Source organism: Bufo bufo, chromosome 2 (genome assembly GCF_905171765.1).
Source record: "Bufo bufo chromosome 2, aBufBuf1.1, whole genome shotgun sequence".
NCBI classification, from domain to species: domain Eukaryota; kingdom Metazoa; phylum Chordata; class Amphibia; order Anura; family Bufonidae; genus Bufo; species Bufo bufo.
In genome coordinates, this window is record NC_053390.1 from 24,115,439 (window position 1) to 24,136,668 (window position 21,230).

Here is a 21,230-nt window from a genome sequence, read left to right on the forward strand (position 1 = left end):
CTCCCACTCCTCCATGGAGAAATAGACAGTGACGTCCTGACACCTTATAGGAACCTGACAACACAATGACACCGTCATCACCCAGACCCCTCCAGTGCTGTTACTGGAGAATTTCCCAGCATTCCCAGCAGTGTCACCTCTCCAGTCAGCAGCTCCATCATCTTGTGGGTGAGCTCTAGGATCTTCTGCTCATGTATCAGGGGGTGAGGGGGAGGCTCTGTGATGGGGGGAGGGGTCCTGCTCCGCCCTCCTGACTCCTGGAGATGGATGATGGGAGTCACACAGTCCCCCGATGTCTTCTTCACTATTGTGTACTCCTGTGGATGGAGAGAGACACTTAGGGAATAAACCCTTCAGGGGCCATGTGCTCTCCTCCGGCCCTCTCCTCCTGGTACAACGTGCCTACTTACCTTCTCATGGCTCCTACAACATGACTATTGGTCACTAGTCACATGACACATCACTCACCATACTGGGGGCTGATCTCCAGGTTCTCCGTTACTTGGAAGGTCTGGAGGCCGTTCTCCAGGACCCTGGACTCTTCCTATCACTTCCTATGATGGATTCTCCTTCCCGATGTCTGACTTGTTACAGAATACAATAAAGAGGAGAGAAATCTAGAAAAGTTTACCTCTCCGCTCAGCAGGGAGATGATCTCCAAGGTGAGGTCTAATATTCTTCTGCTGATCTCCTTCCTGTCCATCCTTGGTGGTCGTTCAGGAGAAGAGGAGAGAACTGGAGGAGCTGGAGTCTTCTAGTACTGCAGGCGCCTTTATGAGAAGAGGAGAGGAAATCATCCAGGGGACAAGACCAGATGTCACCTCCAGAACCGCACTTCCTGAGCCTGGAGGGGCCCCGCTTTTCAGAGCCCCCACCATATGGATTCCAGGGGCCCCAACATGGAGATTTCTGGTGGCTCCACAGGAGATAAATGTCTGATAGATGCAGGTCCCACCTCTGGGCTGTGCTCAGCTGTGTCCACAACTCCTAGAGAAGAGACTGGAGAGAGCTGAGCTCAGGCCGGGCCCCGCTCCATTTATTCTCCTCCTGGATGCAGGGGCCTCTCAACAGGACAGTCAGGGGCCAGCGAATGATGACAACCCCCACTACTCCTCCCCCATCATACTAAGCTGAGGAGCGGAGAAGGATTCCTTGTGTGTAATGGAGGAGAATCTCCAGAGGTGACATGTCTGAGCTCTCCACCACACTGTCTCCTCACAGCTCATCTTACCTGCAGGCTGGAGGAATGGCTGATACCAGAGAGAACAAGAGCCCTGACTACCGACCAGGACCTGCCCAGTATCTGCTGCACTGCCAGAGCTGAAGGACCTGCCCAGTATCTGCTGCACTGCCAGAGCTGAAGGACCTGGAGTGACGTCACCGGCATGTGATCAGTGCAGGGGGCGGGGCTCACCTACAACATAGACCACATGATAATGACATCATCACAGGTCCTTCATCACCCAAGAATGGAGTTGTTATTGGAGGAGGTTCTCCTGGTCTTGATGTTACTTAACTTCTTTCCATTCTTAAATCAGGAAACTGTTTTACTTGAATTATGAATTTTCTCCCCCTTGAGTAGCCATAGCCATGCATGGAAACCCTGGACCAGGGAATAATCCAAAACGAAAACCAAAAAATGTTTTCCAGGAAGCAGGCCACGGTCAAAATCCAAGTCTGTTATTACTTTCTTTTAAAATCCATATGCCGACCGGAGTACAAGGCGGTCTACACGTTTAGACAAAGTGTCTTAATCATGACCGTAACATGTTACCAAACCGGCTGGTTTAACCCCTTAGTGACCACTAATACACCTTTTTACCGACGTGAACAAAGGGGGTTTTTAGCTAAACAGTTGGCTTTAATCAGTCATTACATGTACTGCATGGTGCATTAAAAACTATATCTTGTCCTGCAAAACATAAGACCTCGTACAAGTACATTGATGAAAAAACTGAAAAGTTATAGCTCTTGGAATGCATTTAAAAAAAAAAAGTGCTTAGTCGCTAAGGGGTTAAAAATCCTTCTCCGCTAATAGCAAACCCCTCCCCCCCATGTGTTGCGTTCATCATTAATTACAGCATGGGAACGTGCAATGTGGCTAATATAAGAACATCTTAACATATAAACAGAACCCTGCAATACAGAACCTCATATTAATACTCGAACGTTAAATCACACCTACTATTCATACCGGTAGGAATAATACTGGTCAAGGAAAACAAGAGCAATTGTTTTTGTTCTGGTCAAGTTACCAGTTCGGTTGATGTACGTACACGGAGAGATCAAACTGAGACACACAGCTGGGGGTCAAACAGGATCTCTACTTTATTGTAGGTTACAGCAGATTATGTAGAACAGGAAGAAGCGGGGGAGGCTTAGTGGCGTATGTCTTTACTATATGCTGTCTCTGTCTGGTCGGATGAGGCATTGCAGGCCTTTTCGGCTATTAAGGAACGTTTTGCGTCTGCTCCTGTTCTGGTGCAGCCGGATGTATCTCAGCCATTCGTGGTGGAGGTTGATGCATCAGAGGTGGGGGTTGGGGTGGTGCTTTCGCAGGGTCCTTCTCCTGGCAAGTGGGTCCCGTGTGCCTTCTTCTCCAGGAAGCTCTCGGTCGCCGAGAGGAATTATGATGTTGGAGATAGGGAGTTGTTGGCTATCAAGTTGGCCTTTGAGGAATGGCGTCACTGATTAGAGGGGGCGTCTCACCCCGTTACGGTGTATACAGACCATAAGAATTTGGCTTACCTGCAATCTGCCAAGCGTCTGAACCCTAGACAGGCCAGATGGTCTTTGTTTTTACCAGGTTCAATTTCGTGGTTACCTTTCGCCCAGGGGTCAAGAACGTCAAGGTGGATGCCTTGTCTCGCAGCTTCCCTGGGGGAGGTGGTTCAGAAGATCCAGCGCCGATTTTGGCGGATGGGGTGGTGGTTTCCGCTCTGTACCCTGAATTGGAGATGGAGGTATTGGGAGCTCAGGAGGGGGCTCCTGGTTCGTGTCCCCCAGGGAGGTTGTTTGTTCCTGAGGGCCTACGATACAAGGTGTTCAAGGAACATCACGATACTGTACTCGGTGGACATCCTGGTGGCAAGTCCACCTGTGATCTGGTGTCCCGGAGGTTCTGGTGGCCAGGGTTACGTAAGAGTATTGAAAATTACGTGACAGCTTGTGAAACCTGCGCTCGGTCAAAGGTTGCTCATACTCGACCGCCTGGTTCACTTCTTCCATTGTCTATTCCATCTCGTCCTTGGACGCATTTGTCCATGGACTTTATTACGGACCTGCCGAGTTCCTCCAGGAGAACAGTGATTTTGGTGGTAGTCGATCGTTTCAGTAAAATGGCTCACTTTATACCACTAACGAGTCTGCCTAACGCTAAGACTCTTGCGCAGATTTTTGTGGATAATATTGTGAAATTGCACGGTATTCCTTCGGATGTGGTCTCTGATAGGGGCATGCAGTTTGTCTCCAGGTTTTGGAGGGTGTTCTGCTCTCGGCTTGGCATTAAACTTTCTTTCTCGTCGGCTTTTCATCCACAGTCGAATGGTCAGACGGAGCGTACCAATCAAAACCTGGAGACCTACTTGAGGTGCTTTGTGGCTGAGAATCAGGAGGACTGGTCCTCATTCTTGCAATAAAGAATGTTGCGTTTATTCAGTCACATATTAAGGACATATAGTGACGCGTTTCAGCACAACTGAAACGCGTCACTATATGTCCTTAATATGTGACTGAATAAACGCAACATTCATCATCATCGCGAGTGCCGGTCTTTCCTTCTTTATTGCAAGTATTGGGACGTCTCCCCACTGACTCGTGCACCGCGTCTATTCCAGCAGTGCCGACCCTTTCCTACATAAGATGGTCCTCATTCTTGTCCTTAGCAGAGTTTGCATTGAATAACTGTAGGCAGGAGTCCACGGGTAAGTCGCCATTTTTTGGCGCATACGGTTTCCATCCTCAGTTTGGTACCTTTTCTGGGTCTGGTTCCTCCGGGATGCCAGAGGAGGAGAGACTCTCTTCTGCCTTGTCCTCTATCTGGCGGAGGATTCAAGGGAATTTGGAGAGGATGGGTGAGAGGTATAAACGAATGGCTGACAGGAGACGTGTGACTGGTCCGGACCTGTGTGTGGGTGATCTGGTGTGGTTGTCCACTAAGAATATCAAGTTGAGAGTGCCATCTTGGAAACTGGGTCCAAGATTTGTTGGTCCGTATAAAATTTCTGCGGTGATCAATCCTGTGACGTTTCGGCTGGATCTTCCGCAGACTTGAGGGATCCATGATGTCTTCCACAGGTCCTTACTAAAAAAATATGTTAAACCGGTGGTACCATCGCCATTGCCTCCTCCTCCTGTTCTAGTCGAGGGAAGCTTGGAGTTCGAGATCTCCAGGATTCTCGACTCGAGAGTTCTTCGGGGTTCCCTCCAGTACCTGGTGCACTGGAGGGGATACAGTCCTGAGGAGAGGATGTGGGTTCCGGCGTCAGATATCAACGCCAGCCGACTGGTGAGGGCCTTTCATAGGTCCCATCCGGATAAGGTTGGTCCAGGGTGTCCGGAGGTCACCCGTAGAAGGGGGGGTACTGTCATGCCCCACTCTGACGATGTGCGGAGGTCAGCCAGGATAGCAGCACGAGTTTAGTATTTGTTTTGGTGCCGTGCTGGATCCGCCTCTCATCAGGTGCACTGGGTGGAGTCATTAGTTTAAATGGTCTCCAGATAAGTGCTCTGAGCGGATTATACTGATCATTTTGGTCTGGGAAGTTTGGAGGGAAGGTTGGCTGTCAGTTCCTGCTCTCAGAAGATAAGTGTCATTTCTAGTTTGGTTGTTTGTGTCATCTATCCCATCCAGGTTCTGTGCGAGCAGGCTGCTCCTATCTCCCCACTTCACCATCTCAGGGAGTTCAGGGTTTTGTCAGTCTAGGCTGGAGGACACAGCACACCTATCTTCAAGGTCTGCCTGTGGGCTGAGCAGTGCAGGGAAAGAGGTCAGGGATAAACTAGGAGGTGACCCTTCCCCTGTCTCTCGTCCAGAGCCTGGTTGGTGTGTTATCTTTTATACTAAGTGCACGTCCGCCGTGACAGGGTGATATTCAGGAGTTACCAGTCGGACATAATGTGGTGAATCTGACTGATGTGCATCTAAATACAGACTGTCATGATTAAGAACCATCTGGTTCGAAACATGTAGACCGCATTGGGGCTTGCACTTTGAGGGTTCCGTTACCGCTTACACTTTGGTTTGTGTAATAAACACCGTCAAGCAAAGATACGAAGTGCTGGATTTTCTTTTCCTTCAAGTTTGTCTGTCACTCTTATCTAAGGGACTTAATGGCGATCCCCAGCAAAAATAGTGTGGAGGATGCCCAGTGGAGGATGCCCGCGGCGGACCACAAGTACCACAATAGACATCCTACACAAGATAGCAATTATGTGGATGTGATAATCAATATAACAATATAATAATAGCAAAGACAGGTGCACTCTGCAGACTTACTAAACCCTCAAACTGATGATAAAATTGAGAGATTAGCCAACATATCCCACTAGTCTGAGGTGAGTGTTAGGACCCGAGCTACTGGAGAAACCTTGGCGCGGTGCTCGGGCTCAGACATGTCCTCATAGTAGGACATGTTGGCTAATCTCTCAATTTTAACACCAGTTTGAGGGCTTAGTAAGATCGCAGAGTGCACCTGTCCTTGTTATTAGATTGTCAAGCTTTAGTTCCTAATGCAGTTCATGCTTTGATAGATCAAGTCAACTTTCTAACCAAAAGTCTGGAGAAAGAATGCCAAAAACTGGAACAGTGGGAGAAAACCCTATTGCTGGAGGATGAGACACCATTACCAAGGAAACATTTCCCTCCTAATGATAAAGAGACTTATCCCAGAAACCCTGGTAGATGACCCACTGACTGCTTTGACGAGCAAAAGCAACCGATTTGTAGATACTGTCACAAGCCAGGCCATAACGAAAGGATCTGCTGGCAGTTAAAAGATCGACTCCCGAGGTCAAGGACTGCCCCTCGGGAGGTAGAGCAGTAGGTCCAGAAGATCCCAGCTGGATGCCCAGATATGTAGGACCCCCATCCAGAAGTGGTTCTTCGAATCAATGGGGTTACCTTTGTTGCCTTATTGGACACCGGGTCTCAAGTCACAACTATCCAACAGACTGCATTTGAGAAATACAGGGACCATGACCAGCTGACACAGCCACCAGAATCCTGGCTGAACATTATAGCCAGCAACCGCAAACCTGTGCCAGTGCATTGGTACTGGTAGCCAACTCTTCAAGTGGGAGGAACCACACTACCCCAACAAGGTATCATTGTCATGCAAGTCAGGGAACTGTTATACTGAAATGCTTAAAGCTTTATAAAAGTTCATGCCTACCACTTCACCAGCGTCCAAAAAGGTGATATAACAGACCATCCATGTATTAAGTGCACAACAGAAGTTTGCCAATGAGAAAGAAAAGATTTGTCGTGCTCGCATCAAGGGTAACCAACCTGTGATCCTGAAAAACAATACTGAAACACTCCTATGGTGCCGAGCTGCTCTTGGAATGCAAGGTCAAGACTACTAGTGATGAGCGGGAGGTGCCATATTTGATTTCGCAATATTTCACGAATATTCGATTGAGTATTCGTATTATATTAGTCAAAATCGAATATTCGTCATCTTCTATTGAACGCGATTAATATGCGATTTAATTATTCGCGTATTGCGATTTTCTTTATTTCTCTACTGTATAGTGCAACTTTCCTATTGGTTTGCTAATGGTCTGTGTATTTTACGAATATTCGCTATATTGCTATATATTATTATTTTAGAATCTGACGAATATTCTAAAAATACAAGTTATAGCAATATAGCGAATATTCGTAAATACACATATAGACTGCAATTTTAGTAATATAGTGCTAAAATCTTTTTTATTATAGTCAAATTTTTTGGGTCTCTTCTGAAAAATTTACCCTATTTAAAAAAATACTATATTAGCTAAATTGCAGTCTATATGTGTCTTTTACGAATATTCTCGATATTCCAATATATTATTGTTTTCGAATATTCTAAAAACAAAGTTATAGCAATATTGCTAATATTCGTAAAATACACATTGCTGAAACTAGGTTTCTTGACTAGGCCCATGTGCAGCACGAGGCTCCAAAATGTCCTCATCTCGGCTGCACTGACCGGCGTCCAGCCACCGGGCCTAGCCAAAAAGGAGCCCGGGTGTTGAGCAACGAACTGTTGGGCGTACAGATTCGTCTGCTCCACCATTAGATTTACCAGTTGTTCACTGAAAAAAAGACTAAAAAAGTAATATTCAGTGAAGCCCACTGTGGAAATCTGGATTCCTGATTGGCCTACAAACTCAGGAATCACGGGCTCAAATCGCTCTAGGGTACACCAGACAAGTTCATCGGCAGGCGGCTCCGGTGGATTTAACTGGTGGGATGGAAAACTAGTACAAGCCCCAGAGCTGCTCATACTAGGATGGGCCACAGGGCCTCAGTGACCCGAATAACCCGGAAAGCGCAGCAAACCGCAGGTCTGAATTGACCTGCGGTTTGCTGCGATCGCCTACAGGGGGGGGGCGCATTTGCCCCAGGTGCCTGCTCAATGATTTGAGTAGGCACCGGGTTCCGATCGCGGCGGTGATCGAAAATACACAGGGCGTACAGGTACGCCCTGTGTCCTTAAGTACCAGGACATAAGGGCGTACCTGTACGCCCTGTGTCCGGAAGAGGTTAAGTTAAATAGAGAAAAAAAACAGAAAGCAGTATTGCGTTTGGTTTCCATTATTTTGGACAGAAAAAAAGAAAAAACCTGCAGCCAGGACTTTTGTTTCTGTCCAAAATAATGGAACACGACGGAATAGCTAAATATAGACATTCTGTTTTAATCCGTCCTAATAAAATGTTCCATTTGGCTTTCCGTTATAGCAATTCCGTTATTTTCCGCTTTAACTGCATTTGTACGGAATGCTGTAACTGAAAGAGATGTGAATCCGCCCAGAATTCTGTAACTAAAATAAATAAATTATATAAAAAATACTAATAATTTATCCACACGTCTCCATTCATGCTCTGCAGGTAAGGGTACTTTCACACGTTTTAGCGTTTTTCTTTTCCGGCACTGAGTTTCGTCAAAAGGGCTCAATGCCGGAAAAGAACTGATCAGGTACTGTATATCCCCATGCATTGTGAATGGAGAGCAATCCGTTCAGGATGCATCAGGGGATGTCTTACATTCAGTCATTTTGACTGATCAGGCAAACGATAAAACCGCAGAATGCTTTGGTTTTCTCTCCGGACAAAAAAACTGAAGACTTGCCGGAATGTATTAGTGCCGGATCCATCACCATTGAAAAAAGGTGAAAAAAATAAATGCCGGATCCGTTTTGCCGGATGACACCGAAAAGACTGATCCGGCATTTCAAAGCTTTTTTCTGACTGATCAGGCATTTTTAAGACTCATCAGGATCCTGATCAGTCTTACAAATGCCATCAGTTTGCATACGTTTTGCCGGATCAGGCAGTTTCGGCGACGGAACTGCTTGCCAGATCACTCTGCCGCAAGTGTGAAAGTAGCCTAATAAAGGAGGGAGGATACATATGAAACACGTATAAGAGCATCACTTGGTCACTGACCTCACTGTGGCATTATTCAGGGGTTAATTAACCCTTTCTACACCAGAGATTTTTTGTTTTTGCATTTGTTATTGGCTCCCTGCCTTCCGAGAACCATAACTTTTTTATTTTCCTATTCACATAGCCGTATGAGAACTTGTTTTTTGCGTGACAACTTGTACATTCCAAGACCACCATGTAATATTATATATGATGAAGTGGGAAGCAGAAAAAAATTCCAAAAAAACAAAAGCAATTCTGCCACAGTTTTAGGGGTTTTTTATTTACTACAATCAATGACCAATAAAACTGAGCAGTTACTTTTATTCTACAGGTCCGTACAAATCTGTTTTTTCTTGTGTTTTGATACTGATAAAACAATAAAACAGATTTTTCCAAGGTTTTTATTTTTTCGTCGCCGTATTCTGACCCCCTATAACTTTTTTGAAGTTATGTGTGTGGAGCTGTGTGAGGGCAAATTTTTTTTTCATTGTGTGTGTGGACCACTTTTTATTAAATTTTTTTGTGGGAAATGAAGCAACCAAAAATGCGAATCGGCCATTTTGACGTTTTCCGTTTGGGGAAAATATATTTATATTTTTATAGTATAGGTATTTTCACACGTGGCGATACCCTTGAGTTGCATTTTTTTTCAATTTGATATTTTTTGGGGGGGAAAGATAGGTAATTGGAATTTGTATACTTTTTAATTTTTTTTTTCTTTTTAAAAACTTTATTTTTTCACTTTTTTTTTTATAGTTCCCATAGGGGAAATATAACAAGCAATCATTATATTGCTATTCATATAGACTCCAATGCATTAGCAGTGGAGTCTATGAGAAATTTACCAGTTTCCTATGGAGCCCTGCCATAGACAACCGCTCTACAGGAAACACTGTGTAGCAGTCTCCTGTCATTCTCTATGACATGGGTGCCTCCGATCGCCACACGAGGGAGGCGGAGCATACGCGGAAGCGCACACTTCTGAGTTTGCACACACTGAGATTCTGCAGTCAGGTTTGACCATCTGAAGTGTTAAATGTCAGCAACTGTCATTATCGCCAGTCGCGGACATGAGCTGCGGGTGTCTGCTGTAGAAGCAGACGCCATCTATAAAGAACCGGTCAGTGCCGTGCTAGTACGGCTCTGGTCGGGAAAGGGGTTAACAGATGTGACATCACAAGCGATTCCCACCACCGATATATTACTAAGCTCCAGTATCTAGATAGGTGTACCATTAAACTGCAGGAATGTACATAAGGGGTTAATCACAGATCACCCGGTCAAATAAATCAGTGATATTGTCACGCTCTAATGTGGGAGGGAAACCCACACCGAACATAGAAGGGAAAGGAAATATGGCCTGAAAACTAGGGATATAAGATGGACACCTCCTAGTGAAAACCCTAACCAAAGCTCTGACTGACTACCAGTATGACCAGACCCCAAAGGTAGGCGAGCTCATACACAGAAATACCTAAAGTCATATCTAACCCTAAAGGACCTTAGTACTAAAGATAGGAAGCGTCAATTTTGACGTAAATTTGTTTTCCCTTAGTCCTAACAGCAGCACAAGTGGGGTATTTGCCCCTGTGAAGCTGGTCAGGACAGGCGGAATTTTTAATGAACAAAAATTTCTGCCTAAGTATCCTAATTAGTAAATAACTAATTAAGCCCCTACCCCATATAACCCGGCCCCTAACTGGACGGGGTTGCTTTATAACAAGTAAATGATAATAAATCACACAAGGGGAGGGAAATTTGTGTGCTGCTGTTAGGACTAAGGGAAAACAAATTTACGTCAAAATTGACACTTCCCTTTCGTCCTAACCAGCAGCACAAGTGGGGAATTAGCAAGAAACCTCACCCAAATTGGGAGGGCTCCCTACTCCCCTCTTAGGAGAGGGCGGCACTTAAAACAGATTGTCCAAAGGCCATTCCCTCCGCCTGTCTAGCCTCTAGACGATAATGTGAGATGAAGGTGTTCAGAGAACTCCAAGAAGCGGCTGCACAAATCTGATCTAAGGGGATCAGTTTCTTTTCAGCATAAGAGGTGGATACAGCCCTGGTAGAATGGGCGGAGACAAAGGAAGGAGGCGTCAAATCTTGGGACAGAAAGGCCAGACGGATTGCTTCTTTAATCCACCTGCTCAGAGTGGGTTTGGAGGCCTTCAGACCCCTGTTCTTCCCTGAATAGGTCAGAAGGAGGTTTTCCGATCTTCTAAAATCGCTTGTTCTGTCCAAATACACCCTCAGACCTCTTGAGATGTCCAATGTACGGAGCCTTTCTTCCTCGGGAGAAGCCGCAGCCGGTGAAAAAGTGGGCAGACATATCGTCTGATTGATATTGGAAAAAGTAGGAACCTTTGGCAAAAAGGTTGGCAAAAACCTTAACAGGACCTTGTCCTGAAGGAATTTTAAATAGGGCTCGGAAGCCCCCAGAGCCTGAAGTTCCCCAACTCTCTTAGCTGATGTGATAGCCAGTAAGAAGGTGATCTTTAGAGATAAGAACTTCAAGTCTACCTCATTCAAAGGCTCAAAAGGGGGAACACATAACCCTTTTAGAACCACTGTTAAGTCCCACTGTGGGATTGGTCTCAGGATTCTGGGTTTAAGCCTCTTGGCTCCCTTCAGGAACCTCTTGATTAGGGGGTCCTGAGAAATCGGTCTGCTAAGGCATGCCGATAAGGCAGAGACGTGAGCTCTGAGTGTAGATGGGCTTAGACCCTTGTCTAGACCATCCTGGAGAAATTGTAAAATAGCAGAGAGAGGAGGGTCTGAGGCAACTACCTCTCTGTCATTACACCATTGCAGGAATATTCTGTAGATTCTAGAATACTTCTTGCTTGTAGATTCCGCTCTGGAGTGAGAAATTGTTCTCAGGACCTCCACAGATAACCCTCTAGCTTCTAGAAGGGACCTGTCAATATCCAGGCTGTCAGATTGAGCCTCCTCAGATCTAGACAGGGACCTGTGTCCTGATACACAAGGTCCTGTATTAGGGGAAGTCTCCAATAATTGCCCTGACTCATCTGCATGAGCTGGGTGAACCAAGACCTCTTTGGCCAGAATGGCATGATGGCAATCACCGAGGTCTGGTCTTGCTTGATCTTCATCAATACCCTCGGTATCATGGAAATTGGAGGGAAGATATATGCCAGCCTGAACCTCCAAGTTATGGACAGAGCGTCTATCGCTACCGGGTTGTCCTCCCTGTAAAGGGAACAGAACTTGCTCACCTTGGCGTTCAATCGGGTAGCCATCAGGTCGGTTTCCGGGGTACCCCACCGCTGGACTATGATGGAGAAGATACTCTTGTTCAGGGACCATTCTCCTGGATCCGGCAGGCCCCGACTCAGGCGATCTGCCACCACATTGAGATCCCCTTTGATATGGACTGCCATTAGGTGGGATAGGTTGATCTCTGCCCAAGAGAGAATAGAACCCACCTCCCTCAGGAGGGTTTGGGATTTCGTCCCTCCCTGTCTGTTCAGGTAAGCGACCACAGTTGTGTTGTCTGTCCGGACTCTCACCGCCTGACTGCGGATGAGAGGAGCAAAATGAAGGAGGGCTAGTTTGACCGCTCTCAGCTCTCTCCAGTTGGAAGAGAGGATTTTCTCCTGGGGATTCCAAGTACCTCGTACTGGGTTAACCTCCAGATGGGCCCCCCAGCCCAGCAGTGAAGCGTCCGTGGTCAATGTTACCCAACGAGGTTGGACCAGAGACCTCCCATCTTTTAGGTTCTTCCACCACTTGAGCGAAGAACGGACTTCTACCGACAGGGAGTGCATTCTGTCTAGGTCTTTGGGCTTGCGACTCCAAGCTGCTAAGACCTCCTCCTGAAGAGGGCGTAAGTGCCATAAGGCCCAAGGAACTGCCTCTGCAGATGCTGACATGTGACCTAACATCCTCATAAGAACCCTTATGGAGACTCGTCTGGGCGGTATAAGAGACTGTGCGGCTTTTATTACTCTGTCCCTCCTCTGTGGGGACAGGTACAGGGTCATCAGTTGTGAATCGATCACAAACCCCAAGAACGTTCTCATGGTTGACGGGACTAAGTGCGACTTGTCCCAATTTATCAACCAACCCAGACCCTGGAGAATCTGGAGAGCTTGTTGAAGCTGACTCTGCAGGATGTCTGCGTTTGCAGCTTTTAAAAGCCAATCGTCCAAGTACGGTACGACCTCTAGCCCAAGAAGTCTTAAATGGGCAACCACAGGAGCCACTACCTTTGTGAAGGTGTGCGGAGCTGAGGATATGCTGAAGGGCAATACAGCAAACTGGTAGTGCTTCACTACCCCTTGCAAGGCCACAGCAACTCTGAGATATTTCCTGTGTGCTGGGCAGATGGGAACATGAAGGTAAGCATCCTTCAGGTCTATAGTTACCATCATATCTCCTGGGTTCAGGATGTTTAATACAGAGCGAATGGTTCCCATCCGGAAACACTTCTTCCTGATGAAACGATTTAAGCAACGTAAATCAATGATCATCCGCCAGTCTCCTGATGGTTTTGGTACCAGAAAGATGGGGGAATAAACCCCCTGCCGCCATTCGCGAGGAGGAACCTCCTCTAATGCTCCTTTCTGTATATACTGGAGAACCGAGTCTTCCAGGATTAATTGTTTGCTAAAGTCCTTGTTAGGACGAACTTGTCCCGAGGAAGGGAAATTAAATCTATTTTGTACCCTGATGCTATCAATTGTAGCACCCAAGGGTCTGGAATTTTTTGCATCCAAAAACTTTTGAATAAACTCAAACGTCCACCGACTGGGGGACTGAAAACTGGTCCTTCCTCTGGGACACCGGGGGGTTGGGAAGGGGAATTGACGGGCTGTAGAGAGTCATAGATCAGCCCTGCGGTTTCCAAGACCGCGACCCCTACCTCTCTTACTACCTTCAGAACGCCTCTGGGTTCTATCTCCCCCATGAAATCTTCCTCCTCCTCTACCTCTTCCTTGACCCTGAAACGACTGCTGGGGGAGGGATTTACCTTTCTTGTCCGCTAAGTTCTCCATGAGAGAATCTAATTCAGAACCGAACAATCTACCCGGTTAATAGGGAAGGGAGCAAAGGTTAAACTTGGACGTGCTGTCCTCCGCCCATGGTTTTAACCAGAGTGGGCGCCTGCTGGCTGAGGAAAGCGCCATAAATTTGGCCGCTAATTTTAATTGTTGTTGGGAGGAATCTGATAAGAAATCAATCCCCAGTAAGAGAGTCTTAAATTGGTCCAGGATGTCGTCTCGGGCAACCCCGGAATCCAAGTCTGATTGGATTCTGAGAGTGCGCGCACGGATAAACTCCGATACTTCAGAGCACGCTATAGCAACCGAGGCAGAGGCAGCCGAGTAGTCTAGGGGGTCCTTTAGGTTGCTGCCGTCGTCTGAGGCGACTAGAGTTCTTTTGGAGAGCTTTGATATGGCCATATCCACCTTTGGAGGTGGAACCCAGACTAAAGAATCCGCATCCTGTAGAGGGAACATTAGTTTAAATCTCTTTGTTAATACTGGACCCTTCTCCGGGTGTTTCCACTCGGTTGCCATTCATTTCTTTAAAGACTCGTCCACTTTAAAGGCCCTTGGCCCCCTAGAGGTGGACTGTGGAGCTTCCCCCTGCTCAACAGCATGGTCCCTCGAACTGATGGAGCGTAACAGTCTTTGAGTTTTTTCGGCCGGAAAGAGGAAGGCCGAACGCTCTTCCTCAGAGGAAGAATTATCCTCAATGGAGACGACGTCTTCAGACATGGGTACAGGACCAGGAGAAGCCTGTCTGGGCCTCTTGTTAGAGACTGCTCCCTTAATCTCGGCAATGGACGTATCCATGAACTGCTTCATCCATGAAAACATGTCCACCACCGTTGGTTCTGGGTCCGTTGGTCTGGGTCGGCAGCCTGGGCATCGGTGGAATTCGTACGAATCCGGCAATGGGGTGCTGCAGCTGGAGCAGGCGAGATGTTTCTGCTTCTGAGTAGATTTGCCTAAGAAACAGACAACAGGATAAGAATTTGGACCCAAAATGGTACAAAAAAGGAGAGCAGTACCTTACCATGAGGTGGCGATGCCATTTTAGAAAGAAAGCAAGGTGACTTCAAGGAACTTTCTGAGCGCAGGAGTAGCCAAACAGCAGATGTCAGTTGAGCTCAGAAAACTGAGAGCAACACTGACCTGCCTCACACAGGTGCCTTAAATAGCACAAGGGGGAGGAGTTTATAGTCACTCCCCCACCCTGGGGGTGGATTCCCGAAGTTAAAACCACAACTTTAATAAAAATAATATAACTTCTCTATTTCCCCCCGTTGGGTACCCCAGCCAAACTGAGGGCACGGACCTAAGACAACTTTTAACAGAGGAAGCGCTGAACACAGCGCTAGAGGACGGAGCCGGGGACCGGAAGTGACGTCAATGACACACTTCCGGTTCTCGCGAGACGCTGGAGGAGCGCGGAAGCGACTGCTTATGCGCCACACGAGGTAAGAGGCATGCGATGTGACTGGAAACGTAGATGGGCCCCGAAGTAATCCACCGGAGGCACGCTCCCACCGAGGCAGGAGAGGGCAGGACACACTCAGGATACCTAGGAAATAAGAAGGCAGAATTAAAACATTATAATTTAACCATATTATAACGCTACAAATAACAATGGGAGACTCCAGTAAGGAGTCTAGCCTGTCCTGGAGTCCACAGGACAATAAAAAAGCAACCCCGTCCAGTTAGGGACCGGGTTATATGGGGTAGGGGCTTAATTAGTTAATTACTAATTAGGATACTTAGGCAGAAATTTTTGTTCATTAAAAATTCCGCCTGTCCTGACCAGCTTCACAGGGGCAAATACCCCACTTGTGCTGCTGGTTAGGACGAAAGGGAATGAGACAAGCTGTTCCTCCAAAAGGAAGGATGAATGGGAGTCTCCCTGTGGCTTAATACAAAACAAGGAAATGCAACACACAGAAAAGTCAAAATAAAATACATAAGGGAAAGGTAACACTTAACTTTCAAGAAGCTATGGCAGCACCAGGAACTCAGCCAAGATCCAAACACCAGCTATCCACAGGTCCAACTGAAGCTTTAAACCGCACAGCATTGTGGGAGAAACAACTATAACTAGGGAAAGTTGAATGACCACAATAGCAACACCTGGAAGTTAAGGATGTGGCCAGTACCAGAAACAACACAGACGACTATTGATCCACAAGGTAAACATGTCAAATCAAACCACGTGTTGCCAGTCTAATAGATCTCCTGCCACTCACTGTTGCGGGGACGTCTGTATGTCTTGGTATGTCCGTGGCAGATATAGTCATCATCATGTCTCCGCACAGGAGGGTTAGGCCTCATGCGCACGACCGTTGTGTGCATCCGTGGCCGTTGTGCCGTTTTCTTTTCGCGGACCCATTGACTTTCAATGGGTCCGTGGAAAAATCGGAAAATGCACCGTTTTGCAGCCGCATCCGTGTTTCCTGTGCGGCACCTGAAGGGTTAATTGTGCTGATCACAGCCCCCTGTAAGAGATCGGGGGCTGCCAGGCAGCAGGGGGCAGTCATGTACACAGTTTGTAGTATATTCTAACTAGAAGCGTCCCCATCACTATGGGAACGCCTCTGTGTTAGAATATACTGTCAGATATGAGTTTTACGATGTAACCTCATATCCGACAGTATAGTCTAACATAGAGGCGTTCCCATGGTGATGGGGACGCTTCAAGTTAAAATATACCATCGGATTGGAGAAAACTCCGATCCTATGGTATATTAACTCCTGACTTTACATTGAAAGTCAATGGGGGACGGATCCGTTTGAAATTGCACCATATTGTGTCAACGTCAAACGGATCCGTCCCCATTGACTTGCATTGTAATTCAGGACGGATCCGTTTGGCTCCGCACGGCCAGGCGGACACCAAAACGACAGTTTTTTCATGTCCGTGGATCCTCCAAAAATCAAGGAAGACCCACGGACGAAAAAACGATCACGGACCAACGGACCCTGTTTTTGCGGACCGTAAAAAAAAAACGGTCGTGTGCATGAGGCCTTAGTCTGTAGTAGCAATGAATGTCACAGCGCTAGGAAAAAGTATAATACGAGCCAAGAAAACAATGTCTGTCACTGACGATGGTGACGCTGTCGTGGAGCAAATAGAAGAGTTTATTTTATCTGTATCAATGAATGAAGATTAAATATTAATATGTCCACATACATTATAAAACTATTACATGGAGTGTCGTTACTTCTCCCCATGTCACTCTGGATTCTCCTGTAGTGTGGGTGGAGGTGTGAATATAGTGATAAGAAGCAAGGTTCATGGGGACAGTTCATCTTCACTGCTCTAGAAGTAAACAAGGCTCTTATTTTCTTCCTTATATCCACAATACTTTTCCTCCATGGATCTCGGTCTCAGTTGACCTCAGAGAAAAATAGAATTCAGTCATCTGGGAGAGCCAGGTTAACTCCAACCAAAAAAATTTACCTTATAATTAACATTTGAAAATGGTTTCGCTTACATGTGACTTCTATGATGCTTGAGAAGAGTTGATTTCTGTGTAAAACATTTCCCACATTCTGAACATGAATATGGCTTCTCTCCTGTGTGAATTCTCTCATGGCTAATAAGTTGTGATTTCCGTATAAAACATTTCCCACATTCTGAACATGAATATGGTTTTGTTCCTGTGTGAATTCTCTCATGGCGAATACATTCTGATTTCAATATAAAACATTTCTCACATTCTGAACATGAATATGGCTTCTCTCCTGTGTGAATTCTCTCATGGCTAATAAGTTGTGATTTCCGTATAAAACATTTTCCACATTCTGAACATGAAAATGGCTTCTCTCCTGTGTGAATTTTCTTATGTGTAACAAGATTTGATTTTTCTGTGAAACACATCCCACATTCTGAACATGAATATGGTTTTGATCCTGTGTGAATTCTTTCATGGCTAATAAGTTGTGATTTTCGTACAAAACATTTCCCACATTCTGAACATGAATATGGCTTCTCTCCTGTGTGAATTTTCTTATGTGTAACAAGATTTGATTTTTCTGTGAAACACATCCCACATTCTGAACATGAATATGGTTTTGATCCTGTGTGAATTCTTTCATGGCGAATACATTCTGATTTCAATATAAAACATTTTCCACATTCTGAACATGAATATGGCTTCTCTCCTGTGTGAATTTTCTCATGGATAATAAGTTGTGATTTCCGTATAAAACATTTCCCACATTCTGAACATGAATATGGTTTTGCTCCTATATGAATTCTCTCATGGCTAATAAGTTGTGATTTCCGTATAAAACATTTCCCACATTCTGAACATGAATATGGCTTCTCTCCTGTGTGAATTTTCTCATGGATAATAAGTTGTGATTTCCGTATAAAACAATTCCCACATTCTGAACATGAATATGGTTTTGCTCCAGTGTGAATTCTTTCATGTGTATTGAGTTGTGATTTCTGTTTAAAACATTTCCCACATTCTGGACATGAATATGGTTTCTCTCCTGTGTTAATTCTTCTGTCTGTAGAAAGACCTGAGCTTTTACACAACAGTTTCCCACGCTGAAGCCCTTTCTGACCTGTACTTATAGTAACAATTTGTGACTGGCTAGGAGAAGGTTCCTCATGATTAGGGGCATTATACGAGAGATCTGTACTATGAAGTCCTAGAAGCACATTCAAGCTTTCTCCTGAAGGATGCTGCCTGATATCTTCATCTTCTGCTTTATAATCCGGTGATACCATGAAATTCCCCATAGAAATCTTGCTGGGATTTTCTGTTAAGATAAAAAATGATATTTGTGGGGTTTTCCTTAAAAGAGTAGACAAACCTAAAAAAATAAGTTGGACCTGGATCTAGCAAGAATGAGAGGAAAAACTGCACGTGTGATTCCAGCCTTATAAAGCTTTCTATAACTTTTTGACAAAGTCCAGGATTCTGGTCTACACCCAGTTAGAACTAATTACATACATTACATCATGACTTGATGAAACACAAAAATTTCAAAAGCCTCACCATGTCTGGCAACCAACCCTGCATTCTGCCAATTTTAACACATTTTGCATGTTAACACCAATTGACCATCACATTAATAGTAGAAGTTCACTAAAAAGGATCCATCACCACATTCCTCATCAAAAGCTACATTTATTATGAAAAACATCCTAGACCTGATGATGTTGTTGTACTCACTAGAAGGCTCCATGTCACAATCACCACCTAGAGCTTAAAGGGGTATTCTCAACACGCCGTTTCATACTTACCTGCTCCCGGCGCGCTGTCCACTTCCTGGTTTCGGCACTCAGCAGGGGGTGGGCTGCATCTTGATTGAAGTCTTCTCCCAGCCGGGCCGCACGCTGGACTGAACGCGCACGCCGAGGCCGCGCATGCGCCCTGGTGACTTCTTCCTGGCAAGTATACTATACTGGCCAGGAAGAAATCACCATAGCGCATGCGCGGCGTGAGCTTTCGGGACTGCGCGCCTGCCGGCCAGGAGAAGAGAAGTCGTCTGCGCAAGCGCGGCCACCGCGATTCCTGAGAAGAGCGGTGGCCGTAACCAGGAGAGACGGAAGACAACAGTCAGGTAAGTATATGTTTATTTTCTTCTAAGGGGTGGGAATTAATTAAATATATTTAGAAAAATTATCACTGTTAAATCATTAACAGATTTAACAGTGATCATTAAGATGGGAATACCCCTTTAAAGCGGTTTTAATAATGATGAGCTATGCTCTGGATAGGTCATTAGTATCTGATCGATGGGGGTCCGACGCCAGGAACCCCCACCAATTTGCTGCTTTTCCTAGGCCAGTGACGACATGTTCATCGGTCACGTGGCCTAGGGGTAGCTCAGCCCCATAGAAGTAAATGGTGCTGAGCTGCGATACCAAGCACAGCCATTATACTATGTACAGCTCTGGGCTTGGTAAGCTGTGAGAAGGCCCTCCTCAAACAGCTGATCAGCGTGGGTCCCGGGTGTTGAACCCCACCGATCAGATACTGATGATCTATCATGAGGATAGGTCATCAGTATTATAATCTCGGAAAACCCTTTTAATTCACAAGCCCTTTTTAGGGTACTTCCACCCTTGCTGCTGAAATCTCACACATGCTTAGTACAAGCTGCAGTCTCCTTAGCTCTGTAGTGAGGAAGTGCCGATCTTTCTATTCCATCTGCAGCTTTATTTACTGCAACCTGTCCGTATGAGCACAGATGAGATATCAGCAGGGGAGGAGGTACACTGAAAGGAGCTGGTGGAGTTCAGCTTTGTAGCTGGAGTCATTGCTAATGAGCTGATGCTCAGTTTTATATCATTTTAATAATATTATGACATGGAATTTAAAAGTAAGTACACCGGCCTCATCAGGTGTAAGAAATCAGTTTAATATTACATCCTGTGTGCATTATGAAATCTAGTGACATATTTTAATATTTTTAAAGACAATCCCATCATGAATCATGACTACAGTCTATATTTAAAAAGATAATGGGAGTCATTTATGATCAGACACATCCCTCAGCCTCCTCCATTCCAATACACATCACTGAGTCTCCTCTATTCAAATACCTGGCACCTGACATCTACTGTGGAGAGTTGTGCAGCTAAATGGAGGAGGCCAAGTGATGTGTCTGATCACATGACCCTCCATCAGCGGACATCTTAAGGACAGGACCTCCATGAGGACAGCATAGAATATTTCCTTACCAAAGAGACATGGGTTATGAAGTCAAGCAAACAGCTAGAAACTTGAAAAATTCCTCCAGGAATAGTCGTGATGCCCAAAATGTAAAGCACTGGAGGCAGACAGTCTCCATTTCTTTTGGATGTAGCACTTAAGACAGAAGTTTCTTATGTTCTAGGGGGCTTGGATCAAATGCAGATCCCCAGGGATATGGAGCAGTGTTTTGGGGACTCTAGTGATGGATGGAAAAGAACCAGCGGGGTGGTGCAGCCAATAGCAGCCCGCGACGTATGCAAGGGCACAGTTCACTGTCGTGTCCTGCTATTGACTGCATGCACATGCTCGACCTGCCACCCGGGTTATTTGGGGGGGGGGGGGGGGGAGGGGTAAGGAGGCCCTGTTCTCCTGATCCTGGGAGTTCCAGCAGTACGACACCCACTGATCTAATACCCCCTGTGCACAACTGGAACACCCCTTTGATGACCTAATACTTCTTTTTGTGTTTTCGTTCTCACAATTTTAGCTCATTAAACAGAATCTTACATTTATTTTTTCGCCCTCCGAGAGACTAGAAGCTGTGATCCTCTGATCCCTTGTATAATGCTCTGGATTACATAGTTTTCCACAGCATTATAGCCTGGCAGTAGTCCACTGACCGGCAGCCTATTAGACTGTGCCTCTGGTATCTGCACATGTAAGTCACTGGCGGCATGTAATTCCTGCACAATGCCGTACATGTAGTTCATCATGACAGCACAGACATAAAAGCTGCATCCACATAATCCCCAGTGGGTGTGTGGATGTGACTGACCATCATGTCCTGCAGGAACAGCCGGGATCAGAGAAGAATCTGATAAGAGATCACCGTCAGCTGGATAAGGGGAACACTTCATGATGTGACGGGGACAT

General features: G+C 45.8%; 3 protein-coding genes across 3 annotated transcripts in view; 1 reads left to right on the forward strand and 2 right to left on the reverse strand.

Annotated features, from left to right (window-relative positions):
* Positions 1-21,230, reverse strand: part of LOC120991124 (zinc finger protein 585A-like) — a 2,129,672-nt gene that overhangs the window by 889,830 nt on the left and 1,218,612 nt on the right. The window lies entirely within an intron of this gene.
* Positions 1-21,230, forward strand: part of LOC120991886 (oocyte zinc finger protein XlCOF6.1-like) — a 400,346-nt gene that overhangs the window by 361,211 nt on the left and 17,905 nt on the right. The window lies entirely within an intron of this gene.
* Positions 16,809-21,230, reverse strand: part of LOC120991133 (gastrula zinc finger protein XlCGF26.1-like) — a 50,215-nt gene continuing 45,793 nt past the window's right edge. The window contains exon 3 of the mRNA XM_040420034.1: positions 16,809-17,101. The gene's annotated coding sequence lies outside the window, so the exon portion shown is untranslated. The remainder of the gene's footprint in view (positions 17,102-21,230) is intronic.